Consider the following 16,012-nt stretch of genomic DNA (forward strand, 5'->3'; position numbering starts at 1 on the left):
AGGGTGAGGATTTAAAGAAGACAAGTTGATGTGTGACATCCTCAATCATAACACAGCACTCATGTTAACATAACAGATCGAATCGGAACAAGGGCAGGATACCAAACAGAGCTATGTATATCTAAGACATTTGCCGTCACATTAAAGTTGTAGAGCGAGCATAAGATACACAACCATTTGAATGCGGCAATATGTTTATCGAAGCAACATGGATACCCATTTAGGAGCATATACCAATTTTGTTCTTTATGGAATGCCCCGACGAACAGGCGAACTCGTTAACCAGTAAGGACCCATTAGTCACAAACACCGTTGGCTATATACGGGCCATCTTTGACCGTGGGGCGATAGGTTTAAGCACTCCCACGCTTTTTTGCACGAATGAGCAAAACCACTTTCAATCCAGAAGTCTGTTTTTTCTTCTTCTTAATATAGGACTATTTTCTCGTTTTTTTTTTTCCTCTCAAAATTAATGTAGGGGCGTGGACAAATCTTTGACCTGTTGTTTTAAAAACATACAAACTCCATGGTTTTTAAAATTCTTCATGACCTCAGTGCCCTTACTTAAAGGACTCCTTTCATTTTGTTTATCACCAATATTCGTACGTTCCATCGGAAATTTATCTTTACCTAAACCACATACCGAATCATGTCGTAGAATGTTTTTATATTATCGTGGGGCATCGCAATTAACGTTTTACCTTTTACTTAAAATCATCCCGAAATTACAATGAATTCATAAGATCATTAAATAAACATACGTTGAAAATTATCTCCCTTTAAAATAGAAGAATTTTAATATTGATCAATAATAGGGTGGAGGGGGGGGGTTGCTTTTGGATGGTGGGGGCATGATACTGTAAACGATGTTGTTTTATATTATACCAATGTTATAAGAATTTAATTTGTGATTTATCATTTCTCTCATTTTTTTGTATTGTAAACTGGACCCCTTGGTAGATCAGCTGTGCAGTATTGGCACAGCTGAGCAGGGCTATCCATCCAATGTTATTTTCTCATGTTATCATGTATATTGTTATTTATATGTTCTATATTGGTGAATAAAATAAAATAAAATAAAATCAATCATATGTACATTTTTTTAAACCCTCCTTGTCGGCAAAATAAATAATAAGGTGATCATTTTTTGATTTCCGTAGCATTTTGTTTTAAATATCTCGTCTGCAAACTATTAAATTGAAATGATTCTTTTTATTAATGGATTATCAAACGATGATTTACAAAGAAAAAGAAGAGGGCCAGTTTGACATGTTGAAACATTATTTTCTGTCTGTAAATGTGGTCGAGACCCTCTTTAAGATCAATGCCCATGCCAATGAGACTATGAGCTTAGTTTACATTTGAGGGATCAAACATGATCATCCTTCCATTCTTACTCGGCTGTGTGCCTTTTCCATGGCGAAGTCTGAATGGGCCGGGGGGGGGGCGGTGGCAACCCCCTAATGCATGTTTTGATATTTCTTGGCACATTTAACACCCTGGTGGTAAATATAATATGTGCCTTTATATTGTCGCTACATATTTTACACTGGCTACTCCTTTGCAAAGCTCTCTACATTAATTAATGACTATTTCTGCCTCTCACTCCCTCCCCATTTTCCAAAACCTTACACCCTCTCGCCGTCTGCTTTTCCTGAAAAATTTCGCTCACGTCAGGACGCTATTTGCAAACTCGCATCGTATTTTATTGCTACGTGCTTCAAACCCTATTAGGTGTGTGTTTATCTCTTGCATCAATGGTTGCATTTCAGTTCACAACCTCTGCCTGTGCCTAATCTACAAATTATAAAATCACTTAAATTGTTCCGAAGACCCCCCTCCCCAACCCCCTCTTTGCTTTCAGTTTCAAGTTTGCACCCTAAAATCCGTGACAAGTTTGGTTTAAGGGCCAGTCGATTTGTGGTGGGCGCGCTGGTTGATTAAATTGGATCAATTAATCTCGGGCTGAATTCTGACTTCGTTTCGGCATCGATTAGTCTAGCCCATCATTGACTTGTCTATTTCAAAACTGTAAGTCTGTCTGCCATGGTCATTCTCTTTTCTGGTTTATAATTCATATCCATATCGTCAGTTCATCGCATGATACACACCATATGCTCTCAAATGTTTGACGAAATTTAGTATTTGTGACAGTTTATCATTTCGTTTTTGAAAATAACAATTCATATATATATGTATTTGCCTATTTATGTCAGAAAAATACTTACTGTACTTAATATATTTATTGTTATCGAAAAACTGTATACGTACATGACTGCAGAAGAAAATCAAATCAAATCAAATCAAATTATTTCACCCTGTATTTATTGTCCCATATTTCCTTCAATATTTTCAAATGGCGCTTTGATTATCTTTGTCATAATACATCCCAAATTTTGTCATTTTTACATCAAATTAGTCCGAGCCGTTTTCGTTTTTTCCCTCTCTATTTCCACCTCTCTTCCCTTTGCTACAATCTTGCGGGTGTTTTTAATAATAATAGTCTCGGTCAATTTTGCCTGCATGATTTGTAATTAGACACGCCAGCATGGTTGTTCTGCAGTTTTCCCCTCGCATCAAATCACAGCAGAGCTGAGCTGATCGGCGGGCAATCAAGCAAAACATCCACTCTTTGATCAAGATTATAGTAAAAGAGAAGAATGAGTCCTGGTCAAAATTATAAATACTTGGGAGATTTTTAATTCCCATATGCGGAAGAACAATATACACTGTAACAGTAGTATTTTTGAGGTGTCGAGGGGGGGGGGGGGGGGTGGGAGGCTCAACCTTCAATTTCTTCTAGCCCTCTCCACATAATTTTCATAAATTATGAAATTAATGTAAGATAGACACAATCATGTAGATATTGAAAGCAAGAACCCAAAAGCTCCCCAAGCCACCCAAAGCGCCCCCTCAAAACATTCTTCTAGAACCGCGCCTGTGATGTAAATTTAGAGGATCGGAAATCATTCTGAAGTGGATATCCTCGGTAAATTATTAGTGGAATCCACTCTCAGAGGAGCAATTCACATTAAATAGGAGTGGATTCCAATATGAGTTAGAGTGGATTCAACTCCTAAACGGAATGATCCTTAATACGCCTACAAGTATAAGTAAGAGAGTAAAATTAAAGTCAAATGAAAGCTACTATCGCTCTTGATTTTTTTTTTGAAATTTGGAACACATTTTGATGCCTCATACCTAAACATGAGTTAAGTTCCATAATGTAGTCCTATTTGTGCGATTTGTTTTTACTGCAATTGATTTCAGCAAGATTAGTTGAGAAGTTTCAACTTGGGTAAAAGTCTGCGTTATTTGAAGTACAAAATTATCCTAATCTTATCCGACATTCTTCTTCTCGAAGTAATACATAAATCTGCTCAAAGTTGGTGGGACATATGGTTATTTTAACTACATGCTGGTCAATATTATCGTCTCCTTTTTTAAAAATTTGTATTTTCTAAAGCATGGTATTTACAAATTCACGGTAGGATTATTCTTTTCAATTTCTTCATCCATACTATCATTATCGCTACCGATCTTATAACTTTATAATCATGTTGTTGCTAGAGTTCTGAAAATACGCCTCGACGTATATTGTTGCGGAGGAATTCGGTCATCTGATCGTTCTTTAAATGCCAGTATGTATAATTGGATATTAGATGCGTGACGGGGCTAAACTTTCGGTCATGCGTAAGTTACTATGTATTTGTTCATTTAATTGTTATATCAAATATAGTTTGCATAATCGGATATTTTGTACGTCAGCGTGAACGACGAGGCAACGTAATGTTGTTAATTTCTTTAAAACCGTATATGGTGTTGTGTGTACAAAAAGATTCATCGCAATTGGGTCTATTTTTGTACTGCAAGTGTGTATATTTCATGACAGGGTGATTGATGAGTATGCTGATGTCACGGCTTATGAGCTTGTCGCATTGTGATGTCACAATGGCACGATATCACCGTGATTGATGTGCTTATAATCGCACTGCCCTATAGGCGATGCATCGCGATGTCCTCTCGACAACATTAGAGAGAGAGAGAGAGAGGGAGGGAGGGAAAAGAGAGAAGAGAGAGAGAGAGAGAGAGAGAAGATAGAGAGAGAGAAGAGAGAGAGAGAGAGAGAGAAAGAGAGAAGGGAGAGAGAGAGAGAGAGAGAGAGAGAGAGGAAGGGGGGGGGGGGGAATAAGAGAGAAACGGAGAAATGAGAGGAGGACGAAGTGTATCAGTGGGCGGGAGGAGGAGGGAGATGGAGGGAAGAGGGGGGAGGAGAGGATGAGGGAAGGAGAATGGGAGGAACAGGGGAGATGGAAGGGATGAGGAGGAGAGGAGAGGAGGAGGAGGGGAGGAGGGAGGAGGAGGGGGAGAAGAAAGAGAATGAGCTATGGCAGAGAAAGGACGAGAAGGAGCGTTGAGGAGAGGCAGAAGAAGAGGAAAGTCGAAAGAAAGAAAGTCGTGCAGAAAAGCTAAGTGAAGAGATTAAAAAGTAGGCGGAGGAGAAGGCCCATACCTTATATTGAGCTGACATTTAGTGTTACATCTAAACTATAATATAAATTGATACTTTCCCCTCGGCTATAAACTCAAACTATGAACCGATTAGATCAATCATTTTTTATAGCTAAAATGCATACAAAAAAGGTAAACATTTAGGAGAATCTGAAGTGTTATGTTCAGTATTACTGTAAGAAAATTTTGCAAAGCCTTTATGGCGTACCTAGCAGATTCATCGACTAAAAAAACCAATATATATATATATATTTTTTTTATAAACATATTGAATGGGCTCCGTTACTCAAAGCTTTGTCATTGATCGTACGATTGATTGCAATGGTCACTATGTGCAATTAATCGCAAAAAGAAATCATTGCTTAGATTTCATAATCTATCTATATAATATGTAGTTGGTCAAATAACATTTCCCTTATAATACAGGAAAAAAAAACCTGTAATAGATTACCTTATAGAGCATTCTTCATTATCATTCCAATGTTGATGGGTTTCAGCTCGTAGTTGCCTTTCTCTGGCCGATCTGTCACTGGAGCAAATCCATGTTTGTATTGGCCGAAGCACTCTGGGATCGCAGTGTGTGTATAAACCAACCCTCGCACTGCAAAAGCTTACACAGCACGAGATCCGATATGCACACACAGGGCATTGCTGACGTAGTTCGCAGATTGCGGGACAGTGACGATACTCGTGCACTGCATGCTTGAATGCGACACTTTGACTTTCAATGACGTAACAATGGGTAAAAGACCATCTATCTAGGGTAGATATGAACCGATTATATTTTCCTTAAACGGACATGTTTTATCAAAATTTATGAAGAGATTCCATTATTTACCATCACATTCTTGGTACATAAACCTGCTTTGGCGTTCAGCCTATAGAAAGACCCGAACTTTGCTTATCTTAAATAACATCGAAATTTGCAAAAAAAAATAATGTCAAGTTTTCTTGTCTCCGTGTGAAAACAATTCCCTGGAAAAGTTCAGAGTTCGGTCTCGTTCTACCCCCCCCCCCCCCATTTTTTCTTCTCCCTTCTGCCCCACCCCATCTTCGAGGGCCTTTCAAGATGGCTGTATTCTCGAAGTAATGCTTCGTGGGAGGTGGGGGGGGGGGGGATTTTGGGAAATATTTCAGATAATCGGAGAGGAAGGGGGGGGGGGGGGCGGGGTCATAAACCGGGTTCATCCAACGCTGCATACGCTACTAATACGCTACTAATACTATGACATTCAATCTAATTACAACCGTCTCCCTGCAATGATGACTTACATGTCTTAAGGCGCATTATCAGGCAAAGGAGAACGACGACGGCACTTTAAAGCTCATGTACAGCAATGAGAAGAGTCGAAATGAGTTTTAACTTTTGCCCGTAGCACACGAGGCGTAATTTCGTTTGCGTTATTAATTGCGCTAATTGAGGCTGTGAAAGGAAATTATAGCATTCGCCAGCTATAAAAGGTATTGCTAGAGCTCTCTGTCCATTTTGCTTTCACTCTTGTATGATGTCACGCGCATGTGGTATGTATGGAGAGTTAACGACCACACCAGTCGCTGACGCACTCCTACGTCAGATAAATACGCTTCGTGTACACAATGCTGTAGTAAAAGGGTATACCAAAAAATAGGAAGATCACAGTCGTTCCAATCAGACTACAGTCCAAATCATGGCGTTGCACGCGAGGCGTCCTTTAGTTTGCGCTATATACCTGCGCTAATATAAAAATGGAGACAATTAACCTATACGACAGCTGCAGCTATTGTGTGCAATGATTATTCTGTTCATTTTCCGTTCACCTTTTATATGATCTCATACATGGTACGTCAAGTGGCAAGCCAGTGGCTGACGTAGCCCTACGCCAATAATGACGCACCATGTGCAGTGGACTTAACAAGGCGATGTTAGGATGTTAGAAAATTGCTAAGAAAAAAAAATGCGATTGTTTTGATCTTCTAGAGGTAAAGTTAAAAAAAAACTGCCATTAACTTTGAAAAGTCTACTTTGTAAATTCGTATTGACTTAATCTTGCTGACAAAAATAAACAATGATAAAAAAAAGGAATCGCACAAATTGGACTACTTAGAAACATGACATCAAAGTTTTGTACTCAATAATTTCTAGTCATATTTAATACGTTCATTTCAAGAGTAATCTTCTTCTTTTGTGTGTGTGTGTGGGGGGGGGGGGGGAGGAGGACAGTGGTTACTTTTCGTATTCTTTCACATGAATATATAGATAACGAGAAATATCATAACAGAGACTATTTGCTCCACCTCTACTAGAGCTCAACCTTCCCTTTAAACCCGACATCTTGACTCGAAGCACTACGTTCATTTCCACAGACATTCAATCTAATTACAACGATTTTCTTCAGATGCTAATCGTGGCCTTTTGTGACTTAGGACGCATTAATATGGAAACAATCAGCTCGAGATCACTTATAACAAGTGCATGTCGTTGGCCTTAGGGGTATGCTGCATATTGCAATTTACCATTCTAACTAATTAAGGAGATAATCACTGGCGAAATTGAACTTATTAATGTCGATTTAATGCCCCCAAGCTGCCCGATGTTCTGAGCATGTACTAATGACGATCTTATATTGTATGCGTACACTGTACATGTGCCGTGTTAAGGCTGTTTGCACACAAAAATTAAAAAATATTATAAACTTTCTATTTTCTTTTTCAATTTGGAAGAATATCTTAAAATAATGCACATTGAAGAGTATGGCTCTTCAAATGGCCTCATATTCGAAACAGAACACTAAATGCTGAAGAAAAAAAAGTCGGTTGAAATAATATGTAGTCCCACATATCCACTTCAATGTGCAAGACATTCGATCTACAGCAAGATTGGGTCAACATATTTTTTTGGTCATTCCAAACGCTCAAAGGATGCACATATTCCAGACAGTTTCTTTCAATATAATGATTGCATGACCAGTATGCTCAGCTCTTTTCTTAAGAACCGGGCGGTTTTGAATGCACGCTCATTATAAGAGCATCATTTTTTTAAATGGTAAAACCAGATCGCGGAGTGACTCTAGTCTGTGAAAAGGACAGCCCATTCAGGCAATGGTAAATCCTAATAATATCAATAATATAGCATTATGGCGACCCCATCATACTCCTCGAGCTTTCAGGAAATTTCCCTCCATTCGCCATGTTTTTTTTTGTCATTATAAGCAGGAAATCAATGTCTTTTTAAAAGTAAAGACCAGTATTGGAAACGCCCCAATTTCAAAAAAATGAAATGGAAGCTCTCATTACCAATCATGTGAAAGAGTATGTTTTGACTAATACATGATGATAAAAAAATTGCCGGGAAACCGCCTACTAATTCATATATTTGGTAAATTTGTTTCTCTCATGGTCTGTGAGAGATATAGGGTAGTTCCATATACATCTTTCTGTGTATAGTGCTTGTAACTTTACGAAGAATGGGCCAAATTTCTTATCATTTTGATGATTCCAGAACCTTGCAGATGCTAGATGCTAGATGATCAACCTTTTCTGATCGATTCCACAACGTTTCTTTCACAATGCAATCGCATGACCATAACTAGTCTTTACCTTTAATCTTAATCATTTAATGTTTTAACAGTTCCCCATATTTCATAATAACGATCCTTCATTTAGATAATTGGACACTGGTTAAAATCTTATATAATGTGATCTTGCTATTTACTTCTTTTTCTGCTTGTCCTCTAATATGCATTGTTAGCATTTTGTAATCACAAGCTTCAGTTTAAACTTGTTCATTTAATAAAGGTTCATTTTGATTTTTCCTTATTATTCCCCTCCCCTTTTTGTACATTCTAGTATTAGGAAAACAATGGACGACTATATACGTCTGATGAATTTGCTTTTGTTTAGGGTCATGATAAAATATCAATGTTATATAAAAACTGATAGTTCCTAACTATTTTACGCTGACTACATGAGTGCAAAGTAATATTAAATTTCGGAAAGATGTATATATGTATATCTATATGGGCTCACTGGGAATAACTTAGTATGCTAACATTATCGATTCGCTCGTTACTGTTTTTATGGCTCGTAAAATTTTCCCTATTCCCTCAACGCCTCTCTGTCATTTAAATTCAACATGAATGTTTTACGTGACTTGATTTCAAACTTAATCACATTCAGACAGGATAGATCTACTGGAACATGAAGTGTATACTAATCATAACTACATTCGTCATCATGTTAAAGGTATATTTCACCGACTGTAAACCATAACCCGATGTGAGACTTAAATACGAATCATAAGGTAGATAATAAATCGTTAAAGATTGGAATGTAATCTACCAGAGTTATTAATCAAAGTTAATTGTATTCGATCAAGATGCGCTGAAAAACGTTTCTGATTTGTCTTGGGACGCTCAAAAACAATAGCAAAACAAAACAAAAACAAAACCAAAAACAAAACAACCATCAAATAAGCAAACAGGCAACTAACTGATTCCGTTAATTTACTTTTCCAGAACACTTATTTACTAAGTCGAGGACAACAGTAACATTTTACATATTATAAAGGGTAACATAATAATATAAAATCTCGGTATTACATCAATTTCTTGTAACTTTCATTGTATTCGGCAGAATGTAAAGATGGATACCTCCGAAACCAAGGGAACGTTTTGTTAAAATAAACACAATAAAACAGGCAGAATATATTGTTATAGGGGGGGGGGAGGGCGGTGTTTTTGATTTTGAGTATGTAAGTAGGGTACTATTATCTTCCTTCTACTTTTCCTTTCAAGCTCTCCCTTCTTTTCTCATCATTATCTATATTTTCTTTCTTTGTGTTTCTCCCTTAACGCCATTCGGTGAGCGCTTGCCCATGTTATCCTTGCCCCTGTGTCTATATGCCACTGTATTTCTTTCATAAGAAAAGTACAAGTAACCCTTTTTTCTTCATTCATATATACTTTTTTTAAATCTAGGATATGCTCTGAAAGCGCCAAACCTAATTGTTTTTCTTACCTAACGAAAATATACTATACATGGTCTACAATGAGCGTTGCTGTTTTGACCTAAAGAGAAACGTAGCACAATTCTCCTCAAAATGCAACAAACGGGCAAGCGAACGGTTGAATGGAATCAGAAATAGAATGCTATTTGCAGCCCGCAGAAGGTAGGAGGGAAGGAAGGAGGAAGAAGCAAGGGCAAAGAAATGAAAAAGATACCCGGCGTAAAATGGCTCGCGTGCTATCGGAAGAGAGGAGCTCTTGAGTGTAAGCGCGCCGGTTACCCTTGTTTAACCAGAAACCCTCCTCATCGCGTGCACGGCAAAATCGTATCGTCTGTATTCATTCATTTTGTGGCGAACTTTTGTCGCGCGAACTGGGTAAATGCGTGGAAGCTCTGCGGTGATCTTACTTGTGCAGTGCAGGCCAACTGGGTGTCATTTGAAATACATGTACCTCTGTTCTGCTTCGTCTCCCTTGTGCCGAAGCAGAGCTCCAGGTTTGGCCGGCTGGGTGCATTCAATTAATGAATGAGGAGCGAGTTTCGATCGGTGTTGCCGTAAAAGGGTGGGAGATATTGACAGAGACAACTGCGCATTTCATCAGTAGTGCTTCTGGATTTGGTGTCACAACGCTGCCGAAACGAGTCGTTTGCATACCGCTCCACAATGCCTGAGCTGCTCGATTAAATCATACAAAGCATACAACCACCTGCGGGTGAGAGGGACATCATCGCCGAGAATTAATAAAGATCATCATCATCCTCTTGTGCCTGAAGTGAGCTCGAAAATGGAAGCTAACGAGATTTTAATTCGGCTATTTCAGGCTTTATGGCTACTCATCCTATCTCTGACGCCGCGACTCGACTTGGTGAGAGCTTTTACCCAGGTTGGAAGGTCCCCTATTATCAGGGTTGCAAGTGGGGACATAGAGGGAAGGCGTATGGTTCTAACGCCGTCACATCTTGTACCGGTTTACCAATACCTTGGGGTCCCCTACGCCACTCCACCCGTAGGGCCCCGGCGGTTCAGGCCCCCTCATACACCCGGCCCGAGCTGGGAGGGGACGCGGAACGCGACAACATTCGGACCAGCATGCCCTCAGAAGGTTCATGAACCAACAGAGGATACGCCATTTTGGAAAAGCAACGTCATGAAGGTGAAAAAGCCCTTCCTGCAGAAAATGAGCGAGGATTGTCTCTATCTTAATATCTACGTGCCAGAAAGAGGTAAGAAAAAGAATCATTTCATTTCACTTTAATTTGAAATAACATTATCCTAAAACTTTCTCTGTGAAAAACCATGTTTATTTTTTCTTGTAAGTTAAGCTTTTTCTAAACAATATTGACTAATATAGCTACTAACAAAGTTTAATTTTGATCTTTCGCGCGACGAACAAGAACAACGATAGCTACATCCGTGTTTAATTTCGACGTCGGTATCGCAACATCAACAACAACAACAAAACGATCTATTGTAAAGCCATGATTTTTTAAGGACATCATTGTATACTGTACCTAATTAGCTTAATGAAACCATAAAAGTGCTAATTCAACGAAGTGTGTCCATAACGTGCGGTGAAGATAAAAAGCTTTTAATGTAGTGTCATCTGTCATGAAGCTTATTGTGATCAGTGATATTTGACAATAAACCGATACAATTTCGTTAAGTGTGTTCTACCTGGCGTAAAATGGTGAAAATTCAAGTAATAAGTTACATTAAAACAAACACAAAGCAATTCGTCACGGCGTAAAATGCCCGGCAAGTCTTACAGCCTCCAAAAATGTTTAAGAGTGGTATAAAAAAAATACTTTTGGCAAAGCATCACTAATAGAGAATGATCATGAGCAGTGTAAAAACAACATGACCGACTGTGGCAAATAGTGCCGAGCAACAACATCAAACTATAGATTTATTATTTTGTTCCAGCTGACAATTTCACACTATTTTGTATACAGGAACTATACTGGAGCTTATATTTCACCCAAAATTGTTTTCACCATCACACATTTCATACAATTTTTTTTTGTGCAGTATCCTTGTGTTAATACTTATGTAAATTGCACTCAATTCAGCCGAAAGGCTGCCATGTACAATGTTTTTTATACCACAATAAATAAAAAATCATGTCAGTCAATTATAAACCATCAGTTTCTACTGCGGTGAATCAACAACGCGTCTTATTTTCTCAGACTTTAACTTTGCAACAGCACCGAAGTCTGTTTTTAAATATTTTTCTATAGGCATACTGCAGATACAGGAAACGCCCACTTGATAATGTAGACAGGTTGAAAAGTCAGAATATACTTGGATTGGTCTGTGCTTTATGCTAAGTAGTAGTTAGATTATTGATATATAAACCACTTCGGCGCCGGAATAGGCCTGATAATGAACCCAATCATTTCTAGAGGATGATTTGTTTAAGCGATCAGTAACATAAAATTGCAAATTCCTCTTTCAATTTTCAACCGTTTCAGGGTATGCCAACATTTTATATCATGATTTTATTGCTGTTGTTTTTTTTTGTACATGCTTTTATTATGTGTTCATTTTGTTTAAAATGAAAAGAAATGAACTCAAAATTGAAATTAATATCAGAGATACGTTAAACAATCTGATATCTTTACTGATTGGTGTTTATACATACCGATTCGCAAACAGCTAAAATTTATCACCAGAGTGTGTTATTATCAAGGTGACAAAAACTGATCGATGTGCCCCAGATATTAAACTCTAACACCGTTGAACCTTGTGATGTCGTAAGGAAAGTCAAGAAGAAAGGGGAAAACATTTGAGCAGACAGTATTGGGAATAGAAGGCTGTCACGAACAGCTCCTAGAGCTCAAATTGTCTGATCGATTATGAAAACAGACCTTGAAAGTTCGATTTTGGTGTGGGGCCTAACAGCGCCGAGGTTTAAAGGGCGAATTCAGATCATGAGTGGAGATAAAAGATATGATTGAGGTATCATCTACTGATACAATTTGCTGCGAAATTCACAGCTTAATGCTTAAAGCATTATGGTAAAGAGGATTTTGCTTTTAAAACAAAAATATACATATTTCTGAGCGCATGCCATAAACAACGCGCTTTAAAAAAAAAGCAATGCCCTTTAAAAAAAAAAAGGCCCTTTTTTAAACAACTACATCCCCAGTTGTCTGTTTATGTTAAATTAATCCTCTTAATTTCTTTTCCTTAAACGCCTTTGGTGGACCTTTCGTTACGACCAAGACTATATTGGTTTTTCCGTTTCAAAAGAACCTTATTTATGAAAATGCACTTATTACAAAGAATTCATTCATGTATTCACTTTGCTTGTTGAAAAGCAGGGTTTTTCACTCAGTATTAAATCTGGTCTCCCGTTAAACCTGTCATGTTGAAGAAAATATAAACAAACGATGAAATAGAGACAAGGAACACTTTACAGGTTGACAACAGCAACAACAACAACAACAACAACAACAACACCAACAACAACATTACTTTAAGATAAATCAGAGCAACTGAAACGTGAGTGCAATAAAAGTTATCTGATTCGTGGGGGCAGGGGCAGATTATACCCAAGCATAATAAGTGTGTACTCTTTATATACACAGGGAATGCTTATTTAGCCCACAGTCTCGAAAACACACACTTATTTAGCATCAACTTGAGATGCCAATGCGACTCTCTTCAGTTACTCAATGCGCATTACGTTTCTTATTGGTTCTACTGCTGACGTTTGATTTTGACGTTGTGGGAGGATATCACAGTGAAACCGACCCCTGAAAACGGTTGCTCTTCAAATGTTCTGATAATCGAATTGTGATGAAAAATAGCTGAAGTGTTTGACCAAACATTCGTGCCACAATACTAGTCTCATATACGTATTTCTGTGTACAGTGCAGGCGCGTACACAGGGGGGGGGGGGGGGGGGGGGGGTTGGGGGTTAACCCCCCCTTTGGTATTTGTCTGTGTTTAAACCCCCCTCAACCCCCTAACCCCCCCCCCCTTTGCAATTTTTTTTTTTTTTTATTAAAAAAAAAAAAAAATATTCCCATGGCTGACCTAAAAAAGCTGACCTTACCCCTCCCCAACGGAGCAAAATGTCAAATGTTCAAATTTCGAGACCAAAAAAAAAAAAAAAGTGTCCTCTTCCCCCCCCCCTCCTCCCCCCCCCTCCCCCCCCCCCCCCCCCCCCCCCCCCCCCCCCCCTTATTCAGCGGTCGGCTGAGTCGTTGCGATTTTTTTGGGACCAAAAAAAAGTGTCCTCTTACCCCCCCCCCCCCCCCCCCCCCCCGCTTATTCAGCGACTGGCTGAGTCGTTGCGAAATTTTCGGCCCGATTTATAAATGTTAACCCCCCCCCCCCCCCCCCCCTTGAAAAAATCCTGCGTACGCGCCTGGTACAGTACATGTGCTCGTCGGCTGTAGTTTATTTCTTATTCTTTTGATGATCCTAAAACCTCCCAAACAGTAAAGACCCCTTCTTATTTACTACAGACAGAGTGAATCCTTCAAAATTCTTCCAACTTGCCACAGGATCAATAACAAGAGGACATGATTTCAAGATTGTTAAACAACGTTTTAACACAAGACTTAGGCAGTATAGTTTCTCAATAAGGAGTGTAAACAATAAGGAAGTAGTCAATGCTACCACCATTAACCAATTCAAGTCATCCCTAGAAAGGTATTGGAGAAATAATCCAATAAAGTTTGAACCATACTTGAGACGGGATGCAACAGTAAAGAGGGACAAATAAGCGAAGCTTCCAGTCTCTACACCCAAGTATGCCCAAGTATACCAAGTATAATAAACCCTTTTCAATTGATTTGAGACAGTCGGTGGTTGGTTGATTATTGTTTTACCTGACTGCTAAGTTTCCTTTTTATGCCTTACCAAAGGGTATTGGGCGCATTCACTTGGTTTCGACCCCGGGATCTCTTGGTTACGTGACCACTGCTCTACCACTGAGCCATCGCGCCTCCTCAGTTAATTTCACAAAGTAGTTGCATGACCAAGGCCCTCTTTCATAAAACTTGTCATCAATGACAAATTACAATAACTGTTATAAGCTACTGAAATCGATGCATTTGATTGGCTGAGAGCAAATTTCTCATAGAAATTTAGCATTGGTTATTGATAAAGAGTTTTATGAAACAGGGCCCAGATCACAGCTTTAATTCTAATTCTCCTCAGTCGTACAGCGTGCAAATGTTTAAATGCATAATGAAGTACAACCAGCGCTATAACATGTTTATTTTCGTGACCCCATCCAATCGTCGGCTCCTACATGAGATTAAAGATTTATCCGAATTCTCATTTCCATTTAGAAGACTTGACTAAGCCCATGAGCCTAACGCAATGCATACAGAACGAATTTATACGACGGGGGAAGAGGACGATAGTCATTTTTTACACCGAGCTATCGCCTCTGGCAAGGGAGTAAGTAAGATATATCTTGGGATGGATTGAAATAGTTCAGGGTCTCTATATTGTAATGACAATCGCCTAGCTTTGGTTTTAATTGGTTTTGTGTCAGAGTTGATTGATGCTCTATTTCTTGTGAAAGAACATAGTAAGAGAAAAGGATGAGAGGGTTGTGTAACTAGGGTCGGTACTCCGGGGTGGGGGAGGAGGGGGGGGGGGGGGGGAGAGGGGTGGCACAGTACCCCCGCTTTTTCGAGTACCCCAAAGTGACATCATAGTGACCTCACAATCTTTAAAGTTTTGCTCGCTCGCAATAGAATACGCAGACTATCACACACAATAATAAAGTATGATGCAGTGTCTTAGACCTCGAAAAGATAATCTCTTTGAAACACAGATAGTGCCCTTTTTGGCTGGTGCACTTCCACTTTTAAAGACGCTTCGACGCCCCTATGTGTATCAAATTAGTCATCCTAAAGTTAGTCACATTGCACATCCAATTCGGGTTCGAACAATCGTCATTGACCTGATTACATAATCATTTAAAACTTTGCATATTTGTATTTGATATTGCATAAAGTCATAATTACATTATATTATAAAATGCAGAAATGTGATATTATTTTCTTTGTTATCCTATAAGGGTCTCCATAGTAGATTCACATTTTCTCTGTTTCTTAATGGCGCCATATTTCTGTTAACACATCTAAATACGTTCGAGGAATTCGCTGAAATGTCTCGGTGCTACGTGCTATCACCTGAGATTTTTTAGATTTTTAGATTTTATTTTGGATTTTTTTTGTTGATTTTTTGTTGTTGATTTTTTGTGTGATTTTGTGTGATTTTTTTTTTTTTTTTTTTTTTTTTTTTTTTTGGGGGGGGGGGGGGGGTATCTTCAAATTGGATTTCTTTACAAGTCTTTTTGACACCGCCGCAATAATGCACGCATGAGTCGTGATGTCACAATGGGTAGAACAAAATATCAAGTGGATCTATAGAAGATATGAAACCACTATCCGCTATACTATGCGTACACCGTAGACAAGGGGGTAGTTTACTGGGGGTAGTTGTCCTAGGGGGTAGTTGTCCCATGGGGAAGTCGTCCTAGAGGGT

This window comes from Strongylocentrotus purpuratus, unplaced genomic scaffold (assembly GCF_000002235.5).
Source record: "Strongylocentrotus purpuratus isolate Spur 01 unplaced genomic scaffold, Spur_5.0 spur5_scaffold_12, whole genome shotgun sequence".
Lineage (NCBI taxonomy): Eukaryota > Metazoa > Echinodermata > Echinoidea > Camarodonta > Strongylocentrotidae > Strongylocentrotus > Strongylocentrotus purpuratus.